The sequence below is a fragment of the Bos mutus genome, chromosome 6, assembly GCF_027580195.1.
Source record: "Bos mutus isolate GX-2022 chromosome 6, NWIPB_WYAK_1.1, whole genome shotgun sequence".
NCBI lineage: Eukaryota > Metazoa > Chordata > Mammalia > Artiodactyla > Bovidae > Bos > Bos mutus.
In genome coordinates, this window is record NC_091622.1 from 55,225,324 (window position 1) to 55,244,355 (window position 19,032).

The window sequence follows — 19,032 nt, forward strand, 5'->3', positions numbered from 1 at the left end:
AAATTATAAAAAAAATAGAAAAAAAACTTGAGCCTGGACTTAAGAAACATGGATTCCTGATATGACTGCCATTCCTCAGAATATAACATTGTGAACGTTATTTAACCTCTCTTGGCCTAAGCTGACACTTCTTTAACAAGGTGTGTAGACTGCATGATTTCTTAAGTCTTTTTCAGATTTAATGTCTCTGATTTTGTCCTACATGGCAGAAGATAAGATTAAATATGACTGACAGAATGAAAGAGACAAATTTAAGATCAAGACCCCCCGATTATATAGTCAATGTTTTAATTCCGCCAAGATATATTATGGAATCATGTACATGATAAATTTCAGGAAAAGAGCTATAAGCATTTCAAAAGCTCTGCTTTGGTGAATCAGAGAGCAATTTCAAATGCCAGTTTTAATCAACTAGGAAACCAAGGAGAAGAAATGACAAGTCTTGCTTGCTTTGGGGCTTTTAGTTGCATTCAACAGCTGAAGTCAATTCTTTGTGCAATTATTAGTTGTTACAATCTATACAGTAAAGCACTAGAGTCATCCTTTACTTATTTTCAAAGTTTTTCTCCAAGTTGGCAGGCTACATATAAAGAAATAGTTTTGTTTTTTTTTTTTCAGGTCATAACTTTTATTAATCTTTTTTTTTAAACTTTACATAATTAGTTTTGCCAAATATCAAAATGAATCCACCACAGGTATACATGTGTTCCCCATAGAAACAGTTTTTCCAAAAATAAAAAATATATGTATTTTTATTTTCAAACTTCCAAGAATATCATAGGTACTTAAGGTATGTTTGGTGAATCTATTAGTTTATAGACATTGGGCACATTTTGTACATTTTCTGTTTTATCCTTGAACAACCCTATACAGTATAAGGCACCATGATTCCCATTTGCAAAAATGAGGACTCGAGGTTCACACATAACTTGGAATTGTGTATCCCCTGCTGCTGCTGCTGCTGCTAAGTCGCTTCAGTCGTGTCCGACTCTGTGTGACCTCATAGACAGCAGCCCACCAGGCTCCCCCGTCCCTGGGATTCTCCAGGCAAGAACACTGGAGTGGGTTGCCATTTCCTTCTCCAATGCATGAAAGTGAAAAGTGAAAGTGAAGTCACTCAATCATGTCTGACTCTTAGCGACCCCATGGACTGTAGCCTACCAGGCTCCTCCGTCCATGGGATTTTCTAGGCAAGAGTACTGGAGTGGGTTGCCATTGCCTTCTCCGGTATATCTCCTACAGAATTGAAAATATTTAGAGCTATTTGTGGAACAAATGAAAACATGCTGATGATGAATAAACGTCAGACAAACTGAGTATGAGATCCAAATTCAGAAATGAATTATGGCTTAGGTCGCTTCCTAAAATTACAAATCTTTATTGAAATTTTACAAATAGTTTAGTTCAGTTTTTTTGTGTTCCTTGTTTTAGGTTTGTTTGTTTACCTTGTTAAGAGAAGGCAATGGCACCCCACTCCAGTACTCTTGCCTGGAGAATCCCATGGATGGAGGAACCTGGAAGGCTGCTGTCCATGGGGTCGCTAAGAGTCGGACATGACTGAGGGACTTCCCTTTCACTTTTCACTTTCGTGCTTTGGAGAAGGAAATGGCAACCCACTCCAGTGTTCTTGCCTGGAGAATCCCAGGGATGGGGGAGCCTGGTGGGCTGTCTTCTATGGGGTCGCACAGAGTCGGACATGACTGAAGTGACTTAGCAGCAGCAGTTTACCTTGTTATATGGTCTCATGGACTGTATTGTCTATGGGGTCACAAAGACTTGGACACGACTGAGTGACTTTCACTTTCATGGTCTCTTTAATATTAATGAGATAAGAGTTATATTATCTATCTTTTACACAGAAAGTATCCTTATTCAGTGGTTCTATAAATACAGTATAAAATAATAATCAGGAATTCGGGAAAATACCTGGTTTTCATATAGCCTCTCTCTAAGAATACGAACAAGAACACTCACATTTTTAGTACATTCATTGAAATTCTTATCCTTTCCAATTTTCTTAAATAAAAGCTGCCTCAGAGATAAAAGATAGGAGTAGCTAGTATTGGTCTCTTGAGCAATATGACAGATGAAGCACACACTTGCCCTGTGTGTTTAATGCCACAGTTCTCGTGGGCTCATTGGTTTGCTGCCAAGAGATGTAACTCTAAACCACCACAGGCTGGCCAAGGCTGGCACATTTATTTGGAAGACAAACAAAGCACCTCATTTCATTCAAAAGTATCTCTGACACTGCCTTGACCGTTTGAAATTATGTAATTGAAAACAAACTATTGACCACAATATCAAATTTATTTTTTGAGTGAATTGTCTTTATATCGCTTTGACCACCTCAACAAATAAAGAGTGACTCCAGTTCATTGTCATCATCAATGGATTTTACATTTAAACTTCCAGTTTAGGATCTCTACAAACTATTATATTGCAAAGCATCAATTGTATATTGATTCCAAATTGAGATGTCATAATAAAATATTGGTCTTCACAAACAGATGAGGGTTGCAAGTACTTCTATGCTATTTCACACCAAATGAGCAATTGACAACAGGAATCCACGAAGAACTAATAGTCTACAAAATTTCTTGCTCTAAATCACAAGGTTAAAGGAAAAATCTATTTTAGACTTAAAATACTTTAATATAAAGCAAGTCTATTTGCTATGATCAATGTGGTCAGGGAATTATTCATGTCAGAAGGAATATTTAGTCTTGATTTATAAATGTTTAGGGAAATGGGAATTACATCATGAATTGGGAATCATTTCATATGCTTTTAAAAAGTTACCTAGACTTTTGAATATTTAGATGCTGGTTCTGGCAATAATATAGGCTTTTCACTTACCAAAATGAAATAAATCACCTGGAACGGAGGTAAAGGATTAATAGACCAGGTGCCAGGCAGGACAGTCTTTGAAATAGAGGGGAAAATAGAGGAAATAGAAAAATATATTTCAATAGTATGAGCTAGTTTGGTTCCGTTTCACAGGCATACTATGTGTCACCAACTGTACTAGATATTGGAGATTAATAACAACAATAAAAGAAGCAAAACAGAAAAACTAGGACAGCAAAAGTGAACAGCAAAATCAGCAATGTAGGTATTACTTCATCTTGGAGACGAGACAGCTAAGGTGTTGGCCAATCTTGTGATTATTTTCTAATATATAATTGTTGGAGCTGAATTATGTCCCCGACAAAATTTCAAGCCCTTTATGTCAGTACCTCAGAAAGAGAACTTAGTTGGAAATAGGGTCATTTCACAGGTGAAATTAGTTAAATTAGGTGGGCCACTATGACACACCCTTATTATGGTACACCCTTGTTATATGACTGGAGAGCTTTCAAGAAGGGGAAATCTGTACATGGACAGGTGCACAGGAAGAAGGCCTTGTGACGATGAAGGCAGAGATCAGGGAGGTGCAGCAGAAGCCTAAGGAAAGCCAAAGAGCATCAATAAACAACCAGAACCTAAAGAAGCTAGAAACAGATCCTACTTCACATTCCTGAGGATGAACCAGCCCTGCAGACAGCTTAATTAATCTTGAACTCGAGCCTCCAGAACTGTGAGAAAGTAAATAGCTGTCTTTGGAACCATGCCATATGTGGGTACTTTGTTACAAGCCACAGAGGAACATAATACAATAATCAAACTATACACTATCTTTTTAAGTATTCAAGTTATTTTTCATGAAACTTTAGGTCAGATTGCCTTTGTTCATTTCAAAAAACAATAGTTCAGGAGAAACCATGGTAAGAATGGGCTGCACCAAGAAATAGGAACAGAAATTGAAGCTCAAATGTGAGTGATTCTGATTCAAAGTCACTCAGGCTCATTTATTAATCATTCACACACTATTCAATTCCTCTTTTTCTGTGTCCTGCCTGCCCTTTCCCCCTGGGTCACACTTCTCACCCCAGTAACACTTGAGGTTTCCATTATAGGACCGATCTAAAGAAGATAAAGCAAGTCTACACTATGTATAGGAGAAGGCAATGGCACCCCACTCCAGTACTCTTGCCTGGAAAATCCCATGGACGGAGGCGCCTGGTGGGCTGCAGTCCATGGGGTCACTAGGAGTCAGACACGACTGAGCGACTTCACTTTCACTTTTCACTTTCATGCTTTGGAGAAGGAAATGGCAACCCACTCCAGTGTTCTTGCCTGGAGAATCCCAGGGATGGGGGAGCCTGATGGGCTGCCGTCTCTGGGGTCGCACAGAGTCGGACAAGACTGAAGCGACTTAGCAGCAGCAGCAGCAGCAGCAGCACACTATGCATAAATCCCTTTCCTGATTGAACAGTCCAACATGAAAAAAAAGTTTAACAGGAAACCAAAACGAGCATTTGATGCAACATTTTCTCCTCCAAATGGCAGGAAGGTGCACAAAGCTGATACAAATATCATTTAATATTCTCAGTCAGTGAACCTTTTTAAACATATTAGCCTTGCAGAATATAATAGATTGAAAGAAGAAAATTGCCTCAAAATTGTAGGATTAAATAGAAAGTGTCTTTTTAGGAGCAATTGCTCTATTTCAGTTTGTAAGTTGATAGATTTGCTTTTTTTTTTTTTTTTTATCTTGCAGTAACTGTATATGGCAGAAATCAGGTGACTACGATGATGACCATCTCATAGAAAACTCACTCCTTCACTTTTACTCCACTATGATCAGTTTCAACAAGAAAATCTGAAAAACTGGACACATGTAACTGCTTTTACGAAGTGTTTTCCTGAATTATGTTATAGCAGAGCCTGTGTTTCCAGCTCCAATCTCTTATGCTACAGATGATGATATTCAAGGACAGATGTTTGGTGTTTTTAAATGCCTTCCTCAAGGACACCCAGGTTATTGCAACCAAGTAAAAGCATCAATTTCTTATTTCAACCCCAACTCCTGATCATCAGAACAATGTATGCTGTCCATAACACATGAACCACCCTCCGATACTGTGTTTCTAGTCATTGACATAAGATCTTGAAGCCATTGAACGCAAGGAAAAGTATAGAAAGACTTTTCCTCATTGCATATTAAAAGAACGCATTTTGATTCCTAAGTTCTGGCATTATATAGAAGATCGTCATGTCGGCTACAGATGCATCATCATCCAAGTCACCTGAACCTTTACCCACAGTCCTGCGCCCTAAAACTGATATTGTAACACTCAGTTCAAGAATAAATGACCCAACTGTCATAAATATTGCCAATTTTCTTTAAAGATAAATTTTAGGTTCTTATAATCTTCCATTTCCTGTGAAGTCCCTGATTTTTTTTTTTTTTTTTTTTTATTTGATAAATTTAATGCCTTTTATTGCCATACCTCATTTTACTGTGCTTTGCTTTTGAGCTTTATAGAACATGTTTTTTTTTTTTTTTTTCCTTGTTAATTTTCTGTTTAGTTGATCTATCCATAAGTGTTATAGTCTCCCACTATTATTGTGTTATTGTTAATTTCTCCTTTCATACTTGTTAGGATTTGTCTTACATGATGGTGCTCCCATGTTGGGTGGAAATATATTTATAATTGTTATATCTTCTTCTTGGATTGATCCTTTGATCATTATGTAAGTCCCTGACATTTTTAACTACTCTGTTTATTTGTCTTATTCTAGAGGCTCTTTGATAGTGTTAGATTAAAGAGGATAAATGTTAATATAGTAATACTAAAATGTGATGCATCAGCCCCAATAAGGCTTGACAGCCTTATGGTATAGAAATATAGTGTTGCTTCACTACTTTGGTCTCGTGTATGTTTGTTAATTCTTATGTCTGTCCATTTTAAGCACTTGAACCATATAGGTGACTTGTTGTTTTCATGTCACCAACACTTAACTATAATGTGTCACAACTCAACAAAAATTAGGATATCATTGAAAGAGATCTGTTTATCCTATTGTGTATATGGTAAGAACCAGAGAATCTCATTTTAGATACCTGTCAAGTTCTAGTATATTCTTTATTTAGAGTTGTTCTTAAGAAAACATAAAGGATTGGCAGACTGCAGAACTATTTACCATGAACTATAAATGGTGAGCAGTATGTTTTCCGATAATGGTTTTTTTTTTTTTTCAATTATCATCTCATTAAGGAATTAATGAAGGCTATTTTCTATGCATGGCAGAAAAAAAAAAGTAGTCTATGGTGTGCTTGGTGAGAATTAATGACAGTGGTGAAATCTATCATAGGAGGCAGAGAGGCATGGGTTAAGCTGAAAAATTGTGAGGAAAAAATGTATATAGGTTGTCCAGAACATGTGAAGAAATAGAAAGAGAGTTCAAGAACTGTGGATTTACCTGCCAGCTTTTAATCAGAAGAGTGGTGGTGGTGGTTAGTCGCTCACTTGTGTATGACTCTTTGAGATCCCATGGACTGTAGCCAATGAGATTCTCCAGGCAAGAATACTGGAGTGGGTTGCCATTTCCTTCTCCAGGGGATCTTAGCAACCTAGGGATTGAACCCAGGTCTCCTGCATTGCAGGCAGGTTCTTTACCATCTGACCCACCAGGGAAGTAATCAGAAGAGTAAGAGAAGAATTTTGAGTTAGGTTGAATAAGTGTTTGAATTGAAATAGAGCTAAAACTAGAGATAGTGTTAGATATAGTTGTTGTTTAGTCATTCAGACATGACTGACTGTGACCCCATGGACTGTAGCCTGCTAGGCCTCTCTGTCCATGGGATTTCCCAGGCAAGAATATTGGGATGGATAGACATTCCCTCGGAGAAGGCAATGGCACCCCACTCCAGTACTCCTGCCTGGAAAATCCCATGGACCGAGGAGCCTGGTAGACTGCAGTCCATGGGGTTGCTAAGGGTCGGACCCGACTGAGTGACTTCACTTTCACTTTTCACTTTCATGCATTGGAGAAGGAAATGGCAACCCACTCCAGTGTTCTTGCCTGGAGAATCCCAGGGACAGGGGAGCCTGGTGGGCTGCCGTCTATGAGGTCGCACAGAGTCGGACACAACTGAAGCGACTTAGCAGCTGCAGCAGCAGACATTCCCTTCTCCCAGGGATCCTCACAACCCAGGGAGTAAACCTGAATTGCTTGGCAGGCAGATTCTTTACCACTGAGCCACCTGGCAGGCAGATTCTTTACCACCAAGTCCATTAGTATTGAGTTAATTTGAGTTCTTGGTCAACTCTACCTTGCTTCTGTTCCCTTTCAAATGCCAGAGACTGAGAAAGACCACAAGTCAGAAGCACCCAGTCTTTAGTTAAGACTGCAGAGACCAAACCAAAACTGTATCCACATCTTTCTTTTCTGTACACTACTGTTCACCAACTCTGCCTGCTGCAGATTACTGGCCGCTGGAGGAAACATGAATGTCTGACGACCCAGCCTTGGACGTTGCATGGACCTTTCCTCATGGTCTCTGCTCTGAGTACACTGATCTGGTGCCTCACTATTCAGGCTTTGCAACATTTGATCAACGTAGTATCACTGCTAGGAAAAAGCTATACAACTGGGTGGAGAGATACTTTCAATATTCTCTTCAGGAAAAGTGATTCATCGATCAGCATCCAAGATGAAAATACCTTTTGCATTAGGAATACTTCTTACAATGCACCATTAACAATTAAGTTCCAGGTACCTCACCCCTGTGTTTATTTTTTTAATTCCATTAGATTTTAGGAGAGAGATTTATGTACCACAATTGTTCAGTCACTAAATTATATCTGACTCTTTGCAGCCTCATGGACTGCAGCACGAGAGGCTCCACTGTCCTTCACTATCTCCCGGAGTTTATTCAGATTCATGTCCACTGAGTTGGTGATGTTATCTAACCATCTCATCCTCTGCCACCCCCTTCTCCTTCTGACTTCAATCTTTCCCAGCATCAGAGTCCTTTCCAATAAGTTGTCTCTTCACATCAGGTGGCCAGTCCCTCTTTTTTGTAACACATCCAAAATATGCTGTTTTATTTTTAACTTTTTATCTAAAAGAGTTTTAAACTTTCTGAAGAGTTACAAGAATAATACAGAGATCTCTTGTACTTCCTTTGGACAAATATGTTCATGGTTAATGTTTTGCCACATCTTTTGTCATTATCTCTCTCAGTGATGTATAATATGTGTGTATGTATATACATATATGCATGTATACATACATGCATACCTGGGAGAACACCTTCTTTAAAGACAACGCTCAACTCTCTTCTTTTGAACCCATTGAAAACATTTAACAAAAACAGAAAACAAATTCCATATGTTTATTTGCCCACTGAGAAAATGAAAGACAAATCCCAATAAATATCTATCTGCATACTCTACATCAACATTAAAATTAGAAGAGAAAATTGAGTGTATTGATAACTGAATTTTCATGATCAATTATATTTGCTTCACTAAAATGAATATCACTGAACTAGTTAAGAGAAAAAATAAAACAAAACCGAACTAAAATGATAAAGCTGTTCATAACTCTTTCCACGTGAGTAAAATATTCACTGTTAGACAGGTGCCTCAGGTGCCCTTTCTTTGGGAAATAAAGAACAAAACTGACAAAAGGATTGTCCATACTCAGCAGTGTCCAAACGTTGATGATCATGTCGTTTCTATCTAAATATTTTTTTTTTCTGTTTTTCATATCCTGCTTTGAATCATTCCATTGGAGCCCAGCTGAGCTCAGTCAGGCTTGCAAGGCTGAATGTGCCTGCCAGGCAGGCTTAACTATTTCTTACATGCTTAGAGGATATTGAAAAGGTTACTGTATTAAAATTGTTGATGTACATGAATTAAAACCATCCTTTCTCAGATGTAAGCCAGCATGTGGTATTTCTGAAGATAAGACACCCTGGTAATAATTACAAATACCGAAGCTGTCGTTCATCTAAGCTAGCTGTCAAGTATACTGCAGAATGAATTACCTAATGAATTTTACTGATGAGTACCTCAAACAATGATGTGCATTCTGGTTGAGGAAAAACACAAGACAAAAACAGATCCACATTTTAACTACGAAAATCTAAGCTGTTACTTTTCATTAACAGTTAAATCATCGAAACAGGAGTTAAGTCAAGTCTACCATCTCTAACTACTCACTAAAACATAACTCTGTGCTGTGTTTCCCTTGCTTCTTACCAAAGAAATCATGATTGTCAAATGCTGGTATCCTTACTCCTAAAAGTAACAACACAGGGCAGTCAAACTTTTAGAGGAATGTATCATTTTTCTCAATTTGCAATGTAAAGAAATCCAAAACAATATTTTTAAGAGATAAAGTCAGTAAAGAATGAGATGCAAATGTGTATACATTTTACACGTTTTTTTACACATGCTAACTCTCCCACTATAGAGATCCTTGGTCTCAGACAACAAAATCCAATTGTAGCTAATTTCAGCAGAAAAAAGGAACCTATAGAATAAGATATAGTAACACCCAGAATTGAAGGTAGAAAGGGAGTAAGGGAGAGAGAGGCCTAAAGAGACAAATGAGAACCAGAGCTCTGAACACAGTAAGTCCTCCACATACAAACAAGTTCCATTCTGAAAGTCAGTTTGTAAGCCCAATTTGTTCATAAGTCCCACAAATTCACCCCAGTATTCTTTCCTGAGAAATATCATGGACAGAGGAGGCTGGCAAGCCACAGTCCATAGCGTCACAAAGAGTCAGACAAGACTGAGCAACTAACCAACTTACAAACTTAGCGTAGGTACCCAACTAACACAATCAACTCTATAGTCCTGTACTGTAATAGGTTTATAATACTTTTTACACAAATAATACATAAAAAAGTGAGCACAACAAATAAGAAAACATTTTTAATATTATAGTACAGTATCTTGAAAAGTACAGTAGTACAATACAGCAGCTGGCATACAAGGGCTGGTATCAAGTAAACAGTCAAGAGGAGTAACTGACTGGAGGAGGGGAAGGAGGCAGGAGATGGTAGAGCTGCAGGATCGTCAGTAGTAGGAGATGGAGGGCAAGCTCCAATTTCACTCATGCCTGACACTGATGGCCCAGATTCTGGTTCTTTACTGGAACCAGATGCATGTTTGAATCTTTAAAAGTTCACTACTGAATGTTCATATGTAGGAAATTTACTGTAGTAGAAGCTAATGGTCTCTCCAGTATCCTTTTATCTGAATGACAAACCTGAGTTGATTTAGGGTAGAAAAGAAATGATAACCTAGACAGGTTGGTTATACTCAATAAAAGACATTAGGACAGTGAGAAATGAGACTTATTCTATTAAGTTCAAAAGGAAGAACAGAAGTTAGAAGTGTAATTTTTATCTAATGAAATTACCAAAAAGCAGGTTACAGCTCAGTGACAATTAGAATCACTCTGAAGAGGGGTCAAAACACCCTCCATAAATTCGTCCAAAGAGCAAGTGGTTGGCCACCAAGTGGTCTGGCATTTGATGAAGGCAATTTCCATTGCAAGTGAAGGTTTACTGGGTGACTTCCAAGATCCAAGATCTTAAGTTGGAAAATAAGATTCCCTGATTTCCTTGATGGTAAAATATTCTCCTGTCTCTAAATTTGGAGAAGGCAATGCCAACCCACTCCAGTACTCTTGGAAAATACCAATGTTTTGCACAGGAAATTATGTCTAAAGCTCAATGTAGCCTCTTCAGCAACAGTTATAGAGTGTCTCTTATTTCAAAAGATTTCATACTCATGTTCAAAAAGTTATAAATAACATTTAAAAAGCCCAAATGAACCTAGAATTTATACTTTTGAAACCAGAAGCATATTTAATTAGCATTAGTATTTTTCCTTTGATTCTTCTGGCTGTTAATATGAATCTCCATCTTGAAGAAAGTCTAGATACAGATGCCTGAAATGATGGACTTGGATTATGTTGAAAAATTATATATTAATCATATATCATCATAATAAAACTCTGATAATATGGATATTTCCTAATCAAATTACTTTGGCATATAACCTAATGGATTCTCAGAAGTAGTTTTAATATAGGTCTACTCTCTTTCTAAAAAAATGTTTATAATTTCACCCTTTTGCAGTTATTTCATACGGAATTTCAGTGAAATAATATAAAACCATCACAAAGCACTTGAACTTGTGTCTGGCAAAATAAATAGAAGCAATTCTCTCTGTAACTCAATGGTTTACATTATTTATAAATAGAAAATCTCAACCGTTTGTCCCTTACATGCACACACACACATACACACATGCACATGCACACACGTGCATGCACACACATGCACATGAGCACACACACATGCACACACATGCACATGAGCACACATACACACACGCACGTGTTCACGCATATGCACACGCACACACATGCACACACACACACACACACACACTATACCCCACAATGTAATATACTAAGTGATTAGACTTGAGGTTTTATTAAAAATCAAATAGAAAGCAAGAGTTAAATCATGGCATAAAGTTAATGAACTTTAAAAGCCCAATAACTCAAAATTTCTAGAGAACTGGTAGAAAGGAAACAAAAAAATTAATTGCAAATTAAATGTGATGCTGACCTTAATGTTTTTATTTTAAAAGAAAAATGGTAACCAGTTTGGTAGCAATAATAAAAGGAGGAAAGGGTGTAAAATCCGTTAGAAGTTTTCTCAAAAGAGGTGGCAAGATTTCTTTGAAAAATTAAACTTCCAGAAAAGTATGGGATATTTTCTTTATTTTTAGTTCAAAATCTGTTATGAAGAAAGAGTTCCAGGGAAGAGAAGTATAAATGGCAGCACCAGACCTCCAAAACTCCACAGACTTCTAACACCTCCGGGGACTGCAGTTGTCTCCTCCGCCTACAGATTTCAATCATTCCTGCAGCCCCTGCCTTCAGCCATCTGAGGACACTCCATCAATATAACTGATAACAAACCCAATCTGTGTACTGGAGGGAAAGTTAATACAGAACATATTCAAAATACCATTTATCCCAGAAGACATGCTGACATCCTAGAGTTAAGAAATATGGTTTCTTCTCACATTACATCCCTTATGAATAATTGTTGACTTCTTTGTTTTTTGATTGCAATTCAAATGATGAATTAACAGAAACTGTAAGAAGGCATCTAGAGGTTGTGCAGGTGAATGGAGCACTAGAGCATGTCAATCCAACATGTTATGCTAATCCTTTTATCCCTGTGTGTTCTCACTCAATAAATACTAACAGCATATAATATTCAATATATATTATAACAACATATTATGTAATATAGTGTATATAATATTAGTATAATATATTAATCAAAGTGAATATTAGTATTATATTGATGAGTGATAGATTTTATTTTCTTGGGCTCCAAAATCACTGCAGATGGTGACTGCAGTCAGGAAATTAAAAGACAACTGCTCCTTGGAAGAAAAGCTATGACAAACCTAGACAGCATATTAAAAAGCAGAGATATCACTTTGAAGACAAATATCAGTATAGTCAAAGCTATGGCTTTTGCAGTAGTGGTGTAAGGATGTAAGAGTTGGACTATAAAGAAAGCCGAGCACTGAAGAATTGAGTCTTTCAAACTGTGGTGCTGGAGAAGACTCTTGAGGGTCCCTTGGACTGTGAGGAGATCCAACCAGTCCATCCTAAAGGAAATCAACCCCAAATATTCACTGGAAGGACTGATGGTGAGGTTGAAGCTCCAATACTTTGGCCATCTGATGTGAAGAGCCAAATTCACTGGAAAAAACCTTGATGCTGGGAAAGATTGAAGGCAAAAGGAGAAGTGGGTGGCAGAGGATGAGATGGTTAGACAACATCACTGACCCCAAGGACATGAATTTGAGCAAACTTTGTGCGATAGCAGAGAACAGAGGAGCTTGGTATGCTGCAGTTCATGGGGTCGCAGAATTGGACATGATTTAGCAACTGAACAAGCACAAAAAATTAATGCCTTATTCAGTTATCATTATTATTTCATAGCTTTGAAAAACTGAAATTAAAACTGAGTGGAGAAAAATATTTTGGAAAAGAAGCAAAGAAAACTTTGTGCCATTCTACCTGAAATCACTACTTCACTAGAAAAACACTAATAGATTGGAACATAAAATATTATGTTCATTTTGGCTATTACTCACATGCTGGTACCTGCTCAGTTGCCACTGACTTTTTGTGACTCCATGGAGTCGACCAGGCTCCTCTGTTCATGAATCACTCCAGGCAAGAATACTAGAGTGGGTTGTCATTTCTACTCCAAGGGATCTTCCTAATCTAAGGATGGAGCCCATGTCTCCTACATCTGCTGCATTGATGGGCAGATTCTTTACCACCTTGCCTCCTGGAAAGCCCATTACTCACATGGTTATTGGTAAAATAATGCAGTGAGCCCAACATTGTGAGTCACATAGAGAAGTTAAGAACATAGACTCTGGAGACAAATTAACTAGATTTAAAGCCTGGATTTAGCTAGCATTGAGTCATTTATTTCTAAGTAAATAAGCTTTGGTGAGTTACTTACTTCAAGTGTCCAATCTGTAAAAACAGAATGATAATAGTAGTGACATTGCAAATATTATTATTAAATTACAATAAGCAAATATATGCAATGTACATAAAAATACACTAAATATGTATAATGGTAAAAAGAAAAAAAAGATTTGCTTTGAAATTGTATGCCTGCACACATCCTCAGACACAAATATGTTCTTTCCCAAATTTATATACACATTTTTGAAATAAAGGTGCCATGGGGGTTATTTAGAAACAAAGTTATTTTGAGAAAAGCATTGCTTCTGGATGCAGAGGCTTGGGGTTCATTTCCCACCATCAGCAGTAATCATTGTGCTCCAATTTGTGGGATTTTGATGCTCTCTTTTCCTAACATTTTTGCAGCTAATTTCCCTCTGTTCCAGAAATAAAGTATTTATAAGCTTCAAAGATTACAAGTAAATCTCTTCAATTTACTCTGGATTCTGTATTGTACTCTTAATCAGAGCACTTTTTAAAAATGCATCTGTGTCTATTTTAAATACTGTAAGAGTGAGGTAATGCTTTAAGAATTTATTTATTATTTAACACAATTGTAGAAGTTTCACTTTAAAAATCCATGCAGGAATTAATGAAGGGAGAACATTGAAACTTAAGCATTTTAATCTGTAGATAAAACTGAATTGGAGCTTGAATTTTTCGAATATGTCAGGGCTGCAGTCATTAGAATTCTATGAGCACTGAAACATAAAAATAGGATTTTTCCCATCCCATTTTTTAAATCTACATTAAAGATGTTAATGGGCTTTCCTGATAGCTCAGCTGGTAAAGAAGCTACCTGCAATACAGGAGACCCCAGTTTGATTCCTGAATCTGGAAGATCTCCTGGAGAAGGGATAGGCTACCCAGTCCAGTATCCTTGAACTTCCCTGGTAGCTCAGCTGGTAAAGAATCCACCTGCAATGTGGGAGACTGGGGTTTGATCCCTGGGTTAGAAGATCCCCTGGAGAAGGTAATAGCTACCCACTCCAGTATTCTGGCCTAGAGAACTCCATGAACAGAGGAGTCTGGCAGGCTACAGTCCATGGAGTGACAAAGAGATGGACATGACTGAGGAAATTTCACTTTCACTTTTCAAAGATGTTTAATATATTGAAGGAAAAAAATCCACCAGTGACTACTGCTAAATGTCAATATTTCTTAATATTCTTCCCATCTCCATTGCTTCCTCTCCTACATACATGTATTTTCAAGTTTGTCGTCACACACAAGCACACAAAGCTACTTGTGTTATGGTGCATATCATACTGAGAAAATATCATATCTGTTGAATTTAAAGATATAGCTCAGGGGAAATTTAGATTTTCTTCAGGAACACATTTCTCTTTCTGACTTTCATTTTCTCAATGATATTTAATATATTGAAGAGATATTTAAACATTTAATATATTGAAACCGTAATGAAGAGCATTCCCTATGAGAAAAGGGAGAGGAAAACTGAAAAACAGAAAAAGAATGGCTAGAAAAAACAGCAGTTCTGAGATGTGGAGAGATGAGAAAAGAGATGGATGTTTCTATGTCCTATGACCAAGAATGATCTATTCTCTACACTCTGTATCCCACCCTCCAATAAGGCCTAGGAGGGACAGCAATGCACCTGAAAGAAACAGCTGGATCGTGGGATATATGGACTACCAGCTTTTCCAAGCCTTCTGTTCCCCAATGTGAACAGAAGCAACAAAATGGCAATCCCGCAATGCGCTCTGCAGAACAAGAAAGTGAGCCCTGCAGAACAAGAAAGTGAGCCCTGTGGGAGTAAGAAAGCACCATGAGAAAGCTCAAGTGCTTTCGAACTGTTCAAGTCATGAGATTATTTTATCTCACACTAAGGGATAGACAGAGAAGGCAATGGCACCCCACTCCAGCACGCTTGCCTGGAAAATCCCATAGACGGAGGAGCTTGGTGGGCTACAGTCCATGGGGTCCCGAAGAGTTGGACACGACTGAGCGACTTCACTTTCACTTTTCACTTTCATGTATTGGAGAAAGAAATGGCAACCCACTCCAGTGTTCTTGCCTGGAGAATCCCAGGGACGGGAGAGCCTGGTGGGCTGCCGTCTATGGGGTCGCACAGAGTCGGACATGACTGAAGCGACCTAGCAGCAGCAGCAGCAGCAAGGGATAGAAGTCACAAGAAAGATTTTCCTTTTGTGTCATCCAGAAGGGCCTAAAAGTAAACACATTCCAGCAGTTATGAGCATACCTGTGCCCAGATCTTGGTTTTAATAGCACTCTCTAAAAAAAGAATCAGGACTCCTTAGAGAAATGGCCGATTGAGGACTGGGGAGAAAGTATACAGGATGAACCTGGAGAATCTTTAGTGCCATAAGGAAAGTGATCAAAAATAAATAAACCCCCAATGCTGGGTTTTTTTTCAAAATGACGCAGGAGATAAATGAAAGAACTCCTACTAGTCAAAACTGGGATAATTCCAACAATGAAATAAACAAGGCAGAACTGGACAATAACAAAGGATAAAGCAAAGTTACAAATAGTCATAGGTATTAGGATAGATTCTTGTATGAATAAATGGGATTGAATGAACAAATATCCCATACAGAAAAATCCCAGATAATTTACGTAGCTACTCCTCCCTCAAGGAGGAGCACAACCGTGACTTCTTACATGTGAGCTGTGCATAGTGACTTCCTTCCAATGAGCACAGTATGAAAAGCAACAGCAAGAAAGGATAAATTTACCATGGAACAAACAGACACAACCTCACGTCAGGTGAACATCAACAGTGATAAATTTATACTGGTGGTATGTGCTCTTCATACCAAGTGACTGGAAAGGCAATTTGGTATTCCTCCCCAAAATGCATTTTCTCAGTCTAATCATGAGAAAAATAGTACACAAATTGCAACTCAGGGACATTCTACAAAATACCTCACCAGTACTATTCAAAAATGTCAGTCATCAAAACCTGAGAAAGTCACAGCCCGGGGGAGCTTAAGGAAATATGAGGACTAAGTGGAAAGCATTCGGAATGGGATCCTGGAACAGAAAAGAGTATTAGGTAGAAACCAAGGAAATCTGAATAGAGTATGGACTTCAGTTAATTACAGTATATCAAATTGGTTCATTAACTAATGAATGTACCATGCTAATATGTAAAATGTTAATAATAGGGGAAATCAAATGTGGGGGATGGGCTACTCTATGTACTCTCTTCATAATTTTGTAAGTGTATCACTGTTCTAAAATGAAAAGTTAATTTAAAAACTTTATATACATATATTGGCTCAGTGGGTAAAGAATCCACCTGCAATTCAGGAGACACAGAAGACAGACACAGGTTTGATCCCTGAGATGGGAAGATCCCCTAGAGAAGGAATCAGTGACCCACTTCAGCTTTCTTGCCTGAAAACTCCCATGGGCAGAGGAGCCTGGCAGGATTCAGTCCTTGGGGTTATAAGAGTCGGACATGACTGAGGGACTGAGCACAACAGTATAGGCACAATATGTATGTAGGTATGTGTGTGAAGGCACATGTGTGTATGTGTGTGTACCTTTCCAGTTTCATATTTTGCCATTTCTCTCTGCATACAAATCTTCCCAAACACCAAACTTCTAATACTTCTTCCAATAAAAGTATACACACATATTTCCATCTTGTTAACTTGTCTATTGTTCAACCCTCAGCCCAGGGGTCCATATACACCAAGAAGATTTCCTTGAATTAATGGGAATTTAAAATGATTCTTTAGCACCCTATGCCCTTGAATAAGAAATTACATTTTTGCTCCCACTAGTCTGAAAGTGCCATTTATTTTTGCACACCTATAATTAAAACTAAGCTCTGCCACATAATAGTCTGTCAAGAGATACTTAATAAACTGACCTGAATGGGACTGGCCAGCAGCTTTTTTCTGGAAGAAGCAGACTTAGATTAGAGGTTCTATTTTCCCCAAAAGGGAATGAATCCATTTGGAGACTAAGAGAGTCAAATTAATTCAAAGAAGTAGCAGCAAATGCCCCTGACAATCTGACTTTATTATTAAAAGTACTTACCATCTACAACTAAATGCTGTTACTACTGCTTTTTGAAAGTCAAGTATTACTGTTCTAAAACTAAAAATGAGAAAGAGTTTCAATAAGGAATCATTTCAAGGTAACTCACAGAAATAGTTCTGATATTATTCTTCTCCCTTTCAAAACCTTAACATTTCTAAACATAAATTATAATTATGTTTGAAAATAATATAAATGCCAATTCCTAAGCTATTCAGGTTTTTTTGACTATACAAATGTGTGAATTTATACTTCAAAAATTGTTATTTTATTTTAGCTCCAAATATTATAGAATGTCCTGATATATTTGTCCTAAGCACACTCCTTTCCCATACTTTTTATTTGTTTCCAGAAAAGAGAAAAAAATGTGTCCTGTTCCAACATGCTAAATAAAAGTTTAAAACCCTACTAACTTCAGGCTTATGTAATGTTAATGTATTTCTATTTTATTTTCTAATATACTTTGGATTAAATATTAATTTTAAGGAAAAGTTACCAATGTAACATAAAATACAGCTTTTTTAAAAATAAAAGCATCAACAATGACTAAAGAAAGCTGGATATTATGCCAAAAAGAGATTTTAATAACAGTGTTATAGTCACAGAAGCCTACTGTTTAAAATTTAATTTTTAGTTTGAAAGCGTTACTGGCAGCACCAAGAATGCACAAAACATATTCTCTCATTACCAGAATTGTTCCTTGGAGCATAAATGCCAAATGCTCCAAGGTAAGGACAAAGAACATTTTTGAACCCTGCAAGAAATGTGACAAATATCAAAGTATGCACAATTGTCTCCAAATATTAGTTTCTTAAGCAAAAATGTTTATGAAAATAAAAAAAAATGAACTAAACATTTACTTGTCCTATAAATAAACATGATGTCCTGAGGTGCTTTTTTTAATACTTGCATTTGAATAACTAAATTTTTCTAGAAAGGGAAAAAGAAATAACCTTAGAATAATTGTCTCTCAAACCATTCATGCCTTCATTCAACATTAACTAAGCACATGAGTCAACCAGGGATCAATAGTTAATGCATACAAAGCACAGTCATTAGCCTCTAAGAGCTCTTACTTTAAGAAGAGGCCAGTCAAGAAGACAATTGTAACTCAGCTATACATTAATCCCCCACTTATCCATGGTTTTGCTTTCTGGGTTTTATTTACCCAAGGTCAACTCTGGTCCAAAAATATGAAATGGAAAGTTCCAGAAATAAGCAATTCATAAGTTTTAAATTTTATGGTTTTCTGAGTAGTGTGATGAAATCTCACACCTTCCCAAACCTCCCCATCAAGGACATGAACCATCACTTTATCCAACATATCACACCTTTAGTTACTTAGTAGTCACCTCAGTTATCGGATCACCTGTCGCACTATGACAGTGCTTGGGTTCAAGTCACCCTTATTTTACTTAGTAACAATCATGAGCAAAAGTAGTGACACTAGCAATTTGAATATTCCAAAGGCAAGCCATAAAAAGCTTCCTTTAAGTGAAAAGGTAGAAATTCTCAAAGTAACAAGGGGGAAAAAATGTATACTGAAGTTGCTAAGACCTACAG